We start from the raw sequence: 15,882 nt of genomic DNA, 5'->3' as shown, positions 1-15,882 counted from the left end.
ATTCCTATCTTTTTTGCAGTCATACAGAAGACATAAAGAAGAAATTGTTTCACACTTTACACACTCGAGAGCCATAGGGGAAAAAAATCCAATGATATTGATTTATGGAGAAATGGGGGATTTTTATTTCAAAAATTATGTGGTTTATTTCTTATTAAATTCCCTTCCATTTCTGAATCTTGGGCTATGGAGCTTGGGGAAACAGTAACTTCCATAAGTATTACTCAAATATAGTCTAGGAAGTTCCACAAATAATTCTTACTGAAAATGCCCTAGAGGACTGAGAAAGCCAATGGGACTGTTACAAACGAATTATAAAATCCTCGTGAGTTATTAATCAAAATGATAGCATTCTAAGGCTATGACACTACAGCAGCCCCTGAAGGTCTTAGTCAGAACATACATAAAATACTCTTGGCTTGAGACTGCTATTTATATAGGAACAATTCCAGAGGACTCCTACTGGGTCCTGCTTGGCTGCTACCCCAATAGCTACCTCCAGGAAGCAGAGGTGGCCAAAGTGTCAGGGAAGCTCCAGATGGGTTGGGCTGATGTTCCTAAACTGATGTGGCTTCAAGAAGGGTTTCAAGGCCAGAATTAGGTTTAGGGTCCTTTTATATGAAATGGAATAAAAAAGGTTGAACTTTCTAATCAGTGAACTGGTAACAATTTAATTTAGTGTCTCATGACTAATTCAAAGAGAATCCCCACCCTCACCCCCAACCATTTTTTTATTTTTTTTATCTTTCTCTGTTGACTGAAATTCTGCCTTATTGCTTCTTTTCTTTTCTTTTTTTAACTGCTAAACTCTCCTCTATCAAAAATCAAGTCTTTCTCGGAGCTTCAGTGAGATAGCTCATAAAGGCGTTTGCTGTCCGTCCAGCTTGATGACCTGAGTTGCACCCCTGGGACATATTAGAATCAGAGAACTGACTTCTGCAACCACCCCGCCCCACTAAATGAATGCTGCCCTCAAGAAAAATCAACAAATGAAGCAACAACAGATTTTATTTTAAATCAAATATTTTAAGGAGCTGTTGTGAGTTAAAGTAATGTTCGGTTTCAGAGTGGGCAAGGTGGTCAGCATCTTTTTACATACAGAAAGGCAGACGGCACAGCAGAGATGCGCCCTGGCAAAGTCCCAGGAATAGGACATAAAGGGACATCAAGGTCAAGAAAGAAACGGCCTCTACTCTGAGGCTGAACTTCGTGGAGAGGAAAGCACAGAGATCGAACAGCTCCACACCACCGCTGGCCCCGGCCAGCCTGCCAGGGTGCTTGTTGGAGGATAAGCTACCAAAGCGAGCAAACTCGGTAAATGGGGTTTGTTGCACCTCAGGCCTGGGTAGGAATGTACTCAGCCACATCCGCTGTGAGATCTTCAGGTGGTCCCTGGACAGCAGGGTCCCTCTTAGGCGGTAAACTCTGCATAGAAATTGCCATTTCTGTTGTCTCTAGACTACAGCACCTTCCTGTCTGAACTTCTAGTTCAATGACTGGCTGCTTCACCATATTTCTTCTCTCCTCGTTTACCTGTGCGAGTTTCCCTAACTATCCAAGTAGGCATGTCAGAGGCACAGGGAAGGGTACTGTGAAACCAGGCTTAATGTTCTTCGAGCGCAAATATGAGAACACCACACAGGAAGATTTAAAAAGGCCATGTCACAGTGTGTCTTTCCTGGGGTCTAATAACACGGGATGTGCTATGCAGACTGCCAGTTTGCAGAGCCTACCAGAGCTCATACTGAGGATGCTTCCAAATATTTAAAAGTTATTTTTGTCTAACATTTCACCTTGTTAAAAAGTTTTGTGAATACTAGCTTTCTTCCCAGAACACACACACAGCCTACTTTTAGAACCCAGATCTCAAGGTCACAGAGGGGTCACATGGGAAAGATCTTGGCTTTCTTTACAGGACTGGGTAGCTGGCCTTGATCAGCATCTTTGTGGGGTGGTTCTTCAACTGTCAACTGAGTGGGGAGGGGGTGACTCCTTTAAAATTAGTCACGGGGTTTGCTCTATACCTGATTCAAATCTGCTTTAACTTGGGCTATGTATTTGAGAGGGAGAGCTCTGGATCCCACCTGCTAGAGTTGAATTTGATATCATGGAGCTTTATGGTAAATTCTGTCAGATTCCTCAGGTTGTGCCAGACCCTTCACAACAGCCCTTGTGCATATCCTAGGTCTCAGGCTGGCTAGTAAAGGCTGTTCTTTTATTACTATTTTATTAAATTATCCATATCACTCACTGTGTGTGTGCATGCAAGTCTGTCAGGTGCCCAGAGAAACCTTCCGAGCTCTCCTCCTTCCCTGATACCATGTGGGGCCTGGGGTTTGAACTTAGTCATTGGGCTTAGCCAAGCCTGCCTTAGCCACTGAGACATCCTGCCAACCGGTGATATTTCTAACTCTTACAAAACCTGACTGGATGCATTGACATTGCTGCAGGGCCTCCGTGCCACAGGCTCCTTCTTTCTGTCATTTACAGTTGGCGGTTTGCTGAGCCTCAGAAAGATGGAACCCTCCCCACTCTGAAGCAAACGGACTGTCAGAGGAGACGCCAGACGGCAGACATCCCTTCCCAGCAGCTTGTGGGCAATCAAGCAACCCTTAAAAAGCTAGGTTAAGCAGGCCACAAAATGACCTCCAGCCAAGCACCTGGGCCACACTATGATTTCCTTTCGAATGGGCCCTGGCATGGCACCCTCACCTCTGCCAAGTCAGCCAGAGCACTGCACCGGAAGCAGGCAATGTGTAACTACCACATTACCAGCAGTAATGTCTAACTACACATAGAACTCAAAAGGACATCTTATTTTTAGAAAAAAGAAGAAGAAAAGGATACCTAATTGCACGGAAAAGCTGTAATTTCAGCAGTGAACACACCTGCTTATGTGAACTCCAAGTGACGCATCCTTAGCTCTCAATAGGCAAACTGGTTGTAGCCTTAGAAAGAAAAGATACAAACTGCCAGCTCATAAAACGACAGCTGGCTAGGTCAGTGCACAGTCCAGGGCTAGGATGGCCTCCTGCATGTGCCAAGGAGCACTGTGTTCCGTGCTGGGGATACGTAATGGGGGAGGGGTGCCATGCCTACTCCAAGAGTGCTGTTGGGTTATCGGAGAGACAAGGGACCACATGCTAACTGAAGTAAGGATGCTCTTTCAGGAGAAACAACCAAGGAACCTAGCCTGAGTGGCCTTAGGCTTCCCAAGAGAGCCAGGCTGTGCCAAGAGCTAAATATGCTTAGGAGGGTCACAGGCAGCGGGGGGAGTCTGAGGGGCAAGAGGGAACAGGGGCAGGGGGTGTCAGCCAGCTATGTCAGTGTGATTTTTAAAGTGTGGGAAAACTGGAGCCAGGAGAACACAGACTTGGTAATTTTACAGGTAGGAAGGTTCAACATGGATCTGTGCCATTAGTGTTAGGCAGCAGCCATGAAGCCAGAAGAACATGTAGGGGGTGGGGGTAGGGGTGGGGGTGGGGGAGTAGGTACTACTCTCTCCCAAACAAATCAGCAACTTTCTATGTGTTGTCATAAGAGAAAATAGTTCCTGACCTTATCCTTAACATGGATTTATTGTAAAGAATCTGCATTTAAAACAAACTTAGGCCCCAGCAAACACTTGCCTTCCTGTTTCACAACCGTTTTCATTTTGCCTTCACCCCTCATTGCTGCCTCTTTGCAGGTTCCTCTGTCCACACCACAGGCCACAACACATAGAATCACAACACATCTGTTAAAGCCCTTTTCAAAAAAGGGTCACAAACAGCCCTTTTCAGAAAAAGGTCTGAAAAGAAACTGTGGGCTAAGGAAATCAAACTGGTAAATATTCTAGTTTTTTTTTTTTTTTTTTCTTTTTTTTTTCCGGAGCTGGGGACAGAACCCAGGGCCTTGTGCTTGCTAGGCAAGCGCTCTACCACTGAGCTAAATCCCCAACCCCGAATATTCTAGTTTTAAACTGAAATATTCTAGTTTTAAACATCTCCTTTGAAATGACAAAAGAGTCAGGTTAAAATGAACCTTTCCCTGCTACGAAATGGGTGGGCACTCCCCCGAGTGGGGTAAGAAAGTAGCATTTTTGATTGAGCAGGACAGTGGTCCAACGGGCTCTCCTCTCCAAATTCCACACCTCACTGTCCTCTCATGTAGGTCTTAGTGATCGAAGGATGTTCCCTACTACAGAGAATTTGAGAAAGACTCAGATCCTAGTATTTCCCACAGTGAGAGAGCCAGTTCCCAAGAGAAAGTTCAGTGGGAACGGTTACAGTGGCCAGAGTCTATCCACCTACCAGCTCTCCTTGGAAGAGAGCTGGAAAAACCAGAAGCAAATTTGCTTACCCTCCTGGGCCAGCCAGCCGCACTCCTAACCAGCCAGCCAGTGTGCTGCGCACTTGCTGTGTCACAGGCTCTACGCTCAGCGCTCGACAGACTACCTTATTAAACCTGCACTACCACCCTGCCACGCAGGTATGCTCACCCATGTTTCACTGGTGTGCCCTCACGCACTCTAGCAAAAATCTACACTAGCATAATAGATACTTTGTGTAGGTTAAAACCTCAGAAGTCACAGACTAAAACTGTAGGCACACAGGACATGTGCGTTAAGACTCCTTTTATTTGTCAGAGACAAATCAGCGGACTCTGAGTTTCTTGGCATTCAATACAGAGAAATAAAAGCTAGTGTCTGTACAAATCACGGCATCTCTAAAATAAATTATAGGAGGATGAAAACAAAGCCCATGGCAGACATTATCAGTCTACGAAGATGACATGTGAAACACTCAACAAAGGATTTCATTTCCAGGGCAGATCGTTCACCCATATTGAAGACAGAAGACCACTGAACAGCTATTAATAAGCTAACCGAGAACTCTGAAATGTCTCCTTCAAGTGCAGAAAACAAAGTTTTACATTTAAAAACACAGTATTTTAATGTCTTCTTCCAAAGAACTAGATAAATCTTCAAGGTCTTTTCTAGTTCTTCATTTGAAAAGAGCGTCAAGTTTGAATGTGTGTGGAAGTCCCATGGCATTTTCCAAAGGATGTCTGTAAGCAGTGGCTTGACTGCATGATGCCCCATTGAACATAAGCCATCAGGCAAAGGAGAATTCCGTATCAGTGTACCGTTTGTGATAAAAATGAACTCTGTCTGAAGAGAATCATGCTTCCTCCGTTTAAGAAACCGAGCAACTCCTTGGTAATGGAAGGCCAACAGCAACAGCCAAGAAGGGTCAAAGCATGTAAAGTGAAAAGCAAAGAAACAGGAATTTTGAACAAATATACATGTTTTATCAACACTAAGAATTTTCCTTCAGTTCCACATACTCGAAGAATATCTATCCACATGGATTGAATAAAACTGGTAACTTTGTCACTCTGTTTCTAAGGGACATGAATGGGTCATGAACAAGGAATTTCTATAAAAATCTAGCTGGGATTTATATGCTTTTTCTCTAATCTAAATATTCGTTACATGGAACGAGATGGCTGCTGTGTCTTTCCTGGTCCTTTAGCAGTCTATAAAGTGTTAGGCATTTAGTACACGATCAACAATGTTTTCTGGATGAGTAGATCAAAACTCAGACCAAATGGATCAAAAGTGTACCGAAAACATTAAAGATGTCAATATCCAGAATCTCAATCAGTTCACCATTGATCACATAAACAGTAAACAATGAGCAGCGATATTTAATAAGATCTATGTTACTGGGCAAATTAATCTTTCTAAACCTTGTTCATGATTAGCCAGCTCCCTTAAATAGTAAGAAATACAAAAACTGCAATAACCATAAAACTTTGCCTTAGAACGCATCTGAAATATGCCGAGATACAGGAAAAACTCCTATATTCGTGAGCAAATCTTCCAAATGGATTGCGTTAAGAATGAGCCTGGAGGATAGCTAAAGCTATCCTCAACAATGAAAGGACTTCAGGGGGAATCACTATCCCTGAACTCAAGCAGTATTACAGAGCAATAGTGATAAAAACTGCATGGTATTGGTACAGAGACAGACAGATAGACCAATGGAATAGAATTGAAGACCCAGAAATGAACCCACACACCTATGGTCACTTGATTTTTGACAAAGGAGCCAAAACCATCCAATGGAAAAAAGATAGCATTTTCAGCAAATGGTGCTGGTTCAACTGGAGGTCAACATGTAGAAGAATGCAGATCGATCCATGCTTATCACCCTGTACAAAGCTTAAGTCCAAGTGGATCAAGGACCTCCACATCAAAGCAGACACACTCAAACTAATAGAAGAAAAACTAGGGAAGCATCTGGAACACATGGGCACTGGAAAAAATTTCCTGAACAAAACACCAATGGCTTACGCTCTAAGATCAAGAATTGACAAATGGGATCTCATAAAACTGCAAAGCTTCTGTAAGGCAAAGGACACTGTGGTTAGGACAAAACGGCAACCAACAGATTGGGAAAAGATCTTTACCAATCCTACAACAGATAGAGGCCTTATATCCAAAATATACAAAGAACTCAAGAAGTTAGACCACAGGGAAACAAATAACCCTATTAAAAAATGGGGCTCAGAGCTAAACAAAGAATTCACAGCTGAGGAATGCCGAATGGCGGAGAAACACCTAAAGGAATGTTCAACATCTTTAGTCATAAGGGAAATGCAAATCAAAACAACCCTGAGATTTCACCTCACACCAGTGAGAATGGCTAAGATCAAAAACTCAGGGGACAACAGATGCTGGCGAGGATGTGGAGAAAGAGGAACACTCCTCCATTGTTGGTGGGATTGCAAACTGGTACAACCATTCTGGAAATCAGTCTGGAGGATCCTCAGAAAATTGGACATTGAACTGCCTGAGGATCCAGCTATACCTCTCTTGGGCATATACCCAAAAGATGCCCCAACATATAAAAAAGACACGTGCTCCACTATGTTCATTGCAGCCTTATTTATAATAGCCAGAAGCTGGAAAGAACCCAGATGCACTTCAACAGAGGAATGGATACAGAAAATGTGGTACATCTACACAATGGAATATTACTCAGCTATCAAAAACAACGACCTTATGAAAATCGTAGGCAAATGGCTGGAACTGGAAAATATCATCCTGAGTGAGCTAACCCAAACACAGAAAGACATACATGGTATGCACTCACTGATAAGTGGCTATTAGCCCAAATGCTTGAATTACCCTAAATGCCTAGAACAAATGAAACTCAAGACAGATGATCAAAATGTGAATGGTTCACTCCTTCTTTAAAAGGGGAACAAGAATACCCTTGGCAGGGAAGAGAGAGGCAAAGATTAAAACAGAGACTGAAGGAACACCCATTCAGAGTCTGCCCCACATGTGGCCCATGCATATACAGCCATCCAATTAGACAAGATGGATGAAGCAAAGAAGTGCAGACCGACAGGAGCCGGATGTAGATCGCTCCTGAGAGACACAGCCAGAATACAGCAAATACAGAGGCGAATACCAGCAGCAAACCACTGAACTGAGAATAGGACCCCCGTTGAAGGAATCAGAGAAAGAACTGGAAGAGCTTGAAGGGGCTCGAGACCCCATATGTACAACAATGCCAAGCAACCAGAGCTTCCAGGGACTAAGCCACTACCTAAAGACTATACATGGACTGACCCTGGACTCTGACCTCATAGGTAGCAATGAATATCCTAGTAAGAGCACCAGTGGAAGGGGAAGCCCTGGGTCCTGCTAAGACTGAACCCCCAGTGAACTAGACTGTTGGGGGGAGGGGGACAATGGGGGGAGGGTGGGGAGGGGAACACCGATAAGAAAGGGGAGGGGGGAGGGGGATGTTTGCCCGGAAACTGGGAAAGGGAATAACACTCGAAATGTATATAAGAAATACTCAAGTTAATAATAAAAAAAAATAAAATTAAAAAAAAAAAAAAAGAATGAGCCTGGAGTAAGCCTTTTATCCAGCAGATGGCGCTGAAGAATCAAGCAGAAGTCTACCCTTTGCGCTCCCCTGGATGGAAACTGAAAGCTATTGATGGTGGTCCTCTGGTTGACCAAACCAACAACGGACAACATACTGAACTATGAGGAGCAGGGGGCTGGCTGAACTGGGTGATAGAGCAAGCCTTATAATTCATTCACCTGTTCATTTAGTATTTCTTGAGTGTGTATGATGTTCCAAGGATGACACTGAATGCAGAGAGTCAAAGAGTTCTTGCATTCAAAGAACTTGTGATTTAAGGAGGCAAACGACCTGACAACAGATAAACATAAGCAAGTGTGGTCGGCCATCTAATTGAGAGGCTTGAGAGACACTTGCCTAGTGGGATAGGTGAGCCTCGAGGATCGGAAGGAGTTTGCTAAGTAGAACAATCGACTAGTGCTGTGGCCTAGAGAAGAGGTGTTCCCCAAATGCCCTGGGGGCTGCAGGCTTGGCTCTCAGCCGGGGTAGGGGGCTCTTGGGGATACCAGCTTCCTCCATGTTTTGATGCACGGTGATGAGCTTCTGTCAGTAAGCACCAGAGGAAGGCTTTGTAAGGTGAACCCTGCCCCCTATCTCTTGGCTTCCTACCCACTAGGAAAACACGAGCCCTTTCTACTGGTTGCTCTGAGTGCCACAATGTCCTGTCACATTGCAGGTCCCAAATGAAGAACCAGCAACCAAGGACTGAGAATCCTGAAAACACAGCCAGAATCTTTGCTTCAATACTCCCCCACCCCAAAATCAGGTACTCTGTCAATGTTACAAAAAGCTAACTACTACAACTGGGGAGTAGCATTCACTCAGAAGTCACACAGGCATAGAAGTGAATGGGGTTATAGACAGGGGTGTTACGGGGCCTAAGTCAAGTGGATGTGGGTGTGTTTGGAGGAGGAAGAAACGGTGAAAGAAACAGAATCCGAGGAACTAACAGCAGGTAGGAACCAGGGGGAAACGCTCAGGAATTTTAATAAGGATAATTATTAGTAACAGCTGCTATTTATAGACACTTTCAATATGCAGAACGCTAGACTTAAATGTCCTATCTTCTTCCTTCTTCCAAGTCTTGAAAATACATATTATTTTTCATACCCACTTTTCAGAGCCTGGCCTACTTTGTTTTAGAGTTCTTTCCTCGCATGTACTCAAACCACAAGTCTCTCCCCACCATCCAGCTGCTCTTAAAAATCTTAGAAGGAAGTCTGGCATGCTATCAGCGGGCATCACTCCGTTCTAAATAAACCATGGAGTCCTGAACAAGACTCGGGGACCTGGGTTCCAAGTCACATTGCAATTGGCTAGTTCTGTGGCGGACGCCCTTGAACATATCCTCAATGGAAGGCTCTGGGTCCCCTCAAGTTCAGCAGTGCAGTGGGGGCTGGGAAATCAGTGGATGAAGAAGATCTTCAAACCCTCCCTCCATCTTAAGGATCTTCAAACCCTCCCTCCATCTTAAGGTCTATTATACGAAATTTCTTTTCTTCTACCATACCCGACAACAGAGGTGTTGAAGTGAGGCGAGGCCGGGTATAACCTACGCCATCTGGAGACTCAGATGTAGCCAGAGGGCTGTCAGATACATTGAGGAGGAAAATACTGCCTTCCGGGTCCTGATGTGACTGCTTTGCTTCTGTCATATTAAGTCGTAATCTCTCAAAGTTCAAGTTATACTGTATGAGCCCAACAAACAGAAGGCTACCCAGGAGGCTAAAAATATGCATAACCAGAGCTCTCTCCATTAGCCAGACTGACTTCGCAGCTATCAACTGGCAGTATGAAGCCATTACTGAATTAACAGAGCCGGGGAGAGTCACGTGCCTTCAAACTCCAGCTGTCACTTAAGTGACAAGGAGCCAACCCACTGATTAAGTAACAGAGCTGCTCTCTCTGAGCCTTAACTGTGGCAGCAGAAATGACAGCCAGTGTGACTGATTTACAACATCATCTGTCCTGGCAAGGAGCAGCCAGAGCAGAAGAGAGCAAAACACCAACTTCTTGTATGGGATTCCTGAAAAAAATCTTAACATACCTAATCCTCTAGGGCAAGCACTTGAGAAAAAGATTCACGGAAACCATGTACTCTGAATTTCATATAGACCAGAGGTATGGGAAACAATGTTAAACAACAGCCTGAATTTTAAAGTAACCTTAGAAAGCTTCTACTGGCTGGTAACCGTGCTAACTGGTGGCACTTTGGGGGCACAAAACACTTGGGACTGAGAGTTTTTAAATGGCAGAAGGTGCAGAAACGATGTGACTGGACCAGGCTCTGTGCTCCTGCTGCATCAGAGAAGGCCTTTGTGTGACTCTGCATCCTTTCACGTCACATGTTGTGGGTGACCATGAAAAAAACTTAAGTTGGAGAGAATTTATATTATTTACTAGATCCTTAGAAACATTTTATTAAAGACTTATTTTAAACCTGGAGTCCTCAATTAATTCTATGAGATTGTATAAATAAGTTCTCAGGGAATTAGTTCAAGCAGAAACATGCTGGCTACTACTGGAGGAGAAATAAAAACAATATAAATATTCTAATGAACATGATAAAAACGTTCCTATGTACTAACACTGACTTGAAGCCAGGCACTAAATCACACACACACACACACACACACACACACACACACACACACACACACAACTATCAGACATTGCACAGCTAGAAATACATACAGGGCAGAAGCCACCTATGTGAAATGATTAAAAAACTGTATAAGAGAAATTAAAATGGCATACTGGTGACAAATGAATTAAATTCTCCTAAAAGAGAAAACTAATGTCACACGCCTTGTTATTTACTAAATCCATTTGGGAAATGTGAACCTTAATTATTTTTAATGCTTTATATTTTGTGTTTTGTTATTGTAAGACCATTAATTAACTGGCACACTTACTCAAGCCTTCATCCGGTATGTTAAATGATTCTGTGGATATGGACGCATACTTCAGAACACACCCATGGGAATATACAGGACACTGAACATCTGAAAGACTCTACACTGAGCTACTTGGGAAAGACACTGTTTAACTTTTCCATGTGTTAAAGCCAGTTACCTAAGGCTTAATGAATTTTGGACCACTGAAATAATACCAAAAATTCAATTAAAACACCCCACACAACATTGTTAATGTGGGAACCTAGGGGAACCCAAACAAATGGAAAAGCACTTACATTAGACTCACTCCAAAGCCACAGATTTGACTCAGGTGGTTCTTCTCACTGCCAAGTTTCTCATGGGTTTGTTCTGCAGGATCTGACCAACATGGGAAGAAGAGTGGAGACCAATGGCAGCCAGGGACACCAGAGCGCCCCTACCAGCTTTAGACTGTCACAATGTTTTCTTGTTTTTCACAGTGCAAAAGACAAGACCCATTGAAAGGGAGAGAGCATTCTTTTGGAGCAGATTTATTTAGCGCATCGGTCTAAGGACATTTTCAAGCAGATGAGCAGCCAGTAAGTGAACACCGAGGAGTTACTGACCTGGCAGACTCAATGAGCTTTCAATGGAGGCACTGAGACTCCCTCACCGAGGCTCATTTTCCTCCAAGGCTCCTGATGTGTGCAGCTTTGTGCCCCAGGACAAATCAGCTGGATCCTCTGTTATCAGGGCTGGCTGAGTGTTTTGGTTTTTTTTTTTTTTTTTCCTTTTTCTTCTTTTTCTTTTTTTCGGAGCTGGGGACTGAACCCAGGGCCTTGCGGTTGCTAGGCAAGCGCTCAACCACTGAGCTAAATCCCCAACCCCTTTGGTTTTTTTTTTTAAAGATTTGTTTATTATATATGTACACTGTGGCTGTCTTCAGACACACTCGAGGAGGGCATCAGATCTCATTACAGATGGTTGTGAGCCACCATGTGGTTGCTGGGATTTGAACTCAGGACCTCTGGAAGAGCAGTCGGTGCTCTAAACCACTGAGCCATCTCTCCAGCCCGCTAGCTCAGTGTTTAACCACGTGCTGCCTTATCATTTTCTAGTGTCTCTGCAGCGATGGAGCACTCCTGCCTCCACCAACCCATGGATCACTTAAATTACACCAAACCAAGCCAAAGGAGGCAGGCAAGAGAGAGAGAGAGAGAGAGAGAGAGAGAGAGAGAGAGAGAGAGAGAGCGCGCGCGTGCTCTCTCTCTCAGGGTCTACCCTCTTGAACATTTACCCTGGCTGTTGCAGGTCACCTCATTCTTCAGAGAAATCAGAGTGGAGAGTCCATGTGGACTAGAATCTCAACTCCATCCTGAAAGGTGGATAGAAAGGGATGGGATGGCAGTCAACACAACCGTCCCGGGAATTATTATCATTAAAGGAGCTGAGCTGTCCCTGCACTCTCTGCTCTTTGGTTTTAATGGAAACAGAACTTCTCTATCAATTCTTTATTCCATTTGAGCAGTAAGAAGAGCTAAGAGTGCTTCCCCAAGACTTTCCTCAGTCACCTAGACAGAGAGGTGGACTGTGTGAAGAGAGAGAGGCCATGTCAAGTCTCTGTGTGGTCCTGGCAGCTTCCTCATTTGGAGAACAGAATGCAGATCTTCTGGTGCCTGGGTTAGACAGCTTTGACTTATACTCAGGGTTCAAGGCATTGAAGCTTTCGACATGAGAGAACTCCATTTTGATTCTGCCCCTATTTGTATGACAGGGGACACACCACCAGCTGCTAAAAGGGAGGACGCAGGCGATGTTTTACTGACAGGAAATATCTACAGCACACTGAACCGTGGACAGATGCACAGTGCTGGGCAGAGCCACTGACGCCAGAGCTTTTTAGGCTAGAGGAATCACACAATAACTTTGTTTTCTCCTCCGAGTTTTTGTGGTCTTAGGATTTCTACACCCATTGGAAACTATATCTCTAGTAACATGATGTTGGCAGCAAGAAGAAAACAATCAGCCACACCGTCCTTTTCTCCCCGAGAAGAAGAATCAGGGAAAGGACTGAACACGTAGTCTTCTCCTATATTAGTCACTTAAGGGTTAACCTTCCCTCTGCCAATTGTTTGGCTTTGGACACAGCAGAAAAACCACCTTAAAAAGTCTCTGGCAACAGGAAGAAGAGGACAGGCAAGAAAAAGAGAAAAGTACCACACTGAAAATGGAAGTCTAAAAATGAACAGTGCAACAAGCTTTAGTCCAGAATAGCAGGGGACGCCCAGGGCCGTTCCTTAAGAATGGAGCTTAATGGGTCCCACTTTAAGAAATGATCATCTAGATTTCTTATTCTTCATATCCTTAACTTGTCAACACACATTTAAAGTGAATAATGTGCTAAGGTAGAAAACACTTGCTCTTATTACACTCCAGCTTTACAAGGGAAAAAGCACGGACCGTGCAGGAACAGGATTGATGGCATATGGTAATTACACCATTAGGTTGAAGGGTCCATAATAACATAAGCTTCCATTAAACACATTCCTCAAGAGGCATGCTTACTAAAGGAAATTAGGTCACTTACAAATCATAAACAAAAAGTCAGGCATCAAAATCTTTTTTATATCTACCGTCTGAAGTCATTTTCCTACCACTCCTGGCTTGGGACCATTTCAGAGAAAGTTAAAAGACACTGCAGGCAGGAAGCAGAGATCTGCAGCTGTGACACGTGGCACTTCCAATGCAGATGCTGTCCAGGCGACAGAAAGACCGTACACTGCGTATCTGCACGCTGTAAAAGGTGGACAGCTGTGGCCCATTTCCAACCAAGCACCTAGACCTCTCAGTCCTCCAGACACAGAGGAGAGGGTGCCACCTAAACGAGAAGAGTGAGAGAGGAATGGTGGCAGCTGATGCGGGAGTATGGCGAAGGGGCAACTCCAGCTCTCCTCTTCCCTCTGCGGGGCTTCCCTCCCTGCCCATCTTCATCACTGACAGACATCCAGACGGACACACCTCCACCTCTTGCTACTGCCTTGCTTTTTCTCAGGCCTTGACCCGTTAACCACTTGAAAGCTTTTCTAGGATTGCACAGACCTAAGTCCAACATAAATATCAAGAATTATCTCAAGTTACAGCATTTCAAATAAAAAATAGAAAAGTTTCCTGTATAATTTCTCTCAGAGACCAGCTGTGCTCAGTTCTCGGCAAAAGCTGCTGTTCGGTACAAACACTAAGACACTTGTAAAATATGGTTCATTAGAATCAGTGCAGATGTGATACACTTTAGAACCACAGCAGAAACTGAACAGAAACTGAGTTTCTTCCATAAAGAAAACAACCAGTTAAAATAAACGAGGTTACATTGTGTCTGTTTTCCACGTGAGGAGAACCAGCACTTACCATAACATTCAGCAAGTGGTATTCAGCTCTGTCATTTCTACCATTTTATGTCCACACTATTTCACAGAGGAGATGAAGAACAAAATAATTAATTTCCCCAGTGTTATTCAGGGGTGGGTGGCAGAGTAGAAACTCAAACCCAGGATGCTCCTGCTTTATTTAAGAGATGTTTTCCTAATACAAATGCAGCCTGGAATGTCTGTGTTAATTTGAGTCCCATCATAAAACTTTTACCTAACCTTAGGCTGGGGATAAAGTTCAGTGGTACAATGTTCAAGGTCCTGGGCTCATACATTCATGTGCGCACGCACGCACACACACACACACACACACACACACACACACACACACACACACACAACCTAGCCAGATAAACCAGTAAGACATGTCTGGATCTAGGCACAGTGCATTGAGGGAGAATAGTTTAACAGACTAAGATTACTCAAATGTCAACATTCAAAAGCAAATGACAAAAAAATCACTTATCAAATATAAACTTTTTTATAATTTATAAAAGCCTTAATTGTATAATAATATTTCATTTACTCCTTCATTGACCTTGGACATAAATGAGGTGGTATGCTCAACACCCTTACCTTGTAGCTAAAGAAATGGAGGCATAGAGGTTGGGGATTTAGCTCAGTGGTAGAGCGCTTGCCTAGCAAGCTCAAGGCCCTGGGTTCGGTCCTCAGCTCCGAAAAAAAAAAAAAAAAAAAAAAAAAAAAAGAAATGGAGGCATAAAAGACTCTAAAGGTGAAGTCAAGGCTCCTGGCCGGGATCAGCATGACTTTTGTGTCATGCAGAATCCAGGAAACATTTTTATCAGAATAAAACTAAAAGTCATGGTGCAACAGGTCCACAGCACTCCTTGTGGGACGAGCTTCAAGGAAATATTGTAGTACAGTGGACACACTTTTCTCACCTGTCTTGGTGCAGTCAACCTGTTATTTCATATCTATAACAGTCTTTCAACTATATTCATTTTCTTGCTTTCTGGAAAACACCTTGGGTAATTTGTTAGAGAAAACATTCTAAGCAACTTCTGATAATTTGTCTATTATCTTAGCTGAAAAGGTTTTGCTCCTGTTCTAGTCATGACCAAGGCATCTCTTATAAAAGAAAGCATGGAATTGGGGGCTGACTTAGTCTCAGAGGTTTAGTAATTATCATCATGGTGGGGAGCACAGTGGCATGCATGGTGCTGGAACAATGCTGAGAACTACTGAGAGAGACATTGGCTTGGCAAGGGCTTTTGAAGATCAACCTTACTGACTCACCTCCTCCAACAAGTCCACATCCCCTAATCCTTCTAATCCTTTCAAACAGGTGTTCTGTGGTGCCTAAGCATTCAAATATATGAACCTGTGGGGGCATTCTTATTCGAACCACCACACTCATCCTTCTGGTTTGAAACAGAACAAAAGAACTGAGCAGAGAATAACAGCAAACAAAAAGACAAAACAAAACACCCCCCCAAAAAAAAAACAAAAAACAAACAAACAAAAAGCAAAAACAAAAGAATAACTCTCCGGCAAGAGCTCTTCAGATGTGACAACAGAAAGCTCTAACAGGGTAGAGGTGACCGCTGCCAGAACAGCATTCAGAAATTTATACTCAAACCAAGACATGTTTTCCAACATAGAGCTCGTAAAGAAATTCTGAGCTGCACT

At 43.6% G+C, this 15,882-nt stretch overlaps 1 protein-coding gene across 2 annotated transcripts in view; it reads right to left on the bottom strand.

Moving 5' to 3' along the window:
• Positions 1-15,882, bottom strand: part of Ppm1l (protein phosphatase, Mg2+/Mn2+ dependent, 1L) — a 272,767-nt gene that overhangs the window by 88,695 nt on the left and 168,190 nt on the right.

The sequence above is a fragment of the Rattus norvegicus genome, chromosome 2, assembly GCF_036323735.1.
Source record: "Rattus norvegicus strain BN/NHsdMcwi chromosome 2, GRCr8, whole genome shotgun sequence".
Taxonomy (NCBI): Eukaryota; Metazoa; Chordata; class Mammalia; order Rodentia; family Muridae; genus Rattus; species Rattus norvegicus.
Note: the sequence above shows the minus strand (reverse complement) of the source record. Positions and strands in the feature narration are given on the sequence as shown.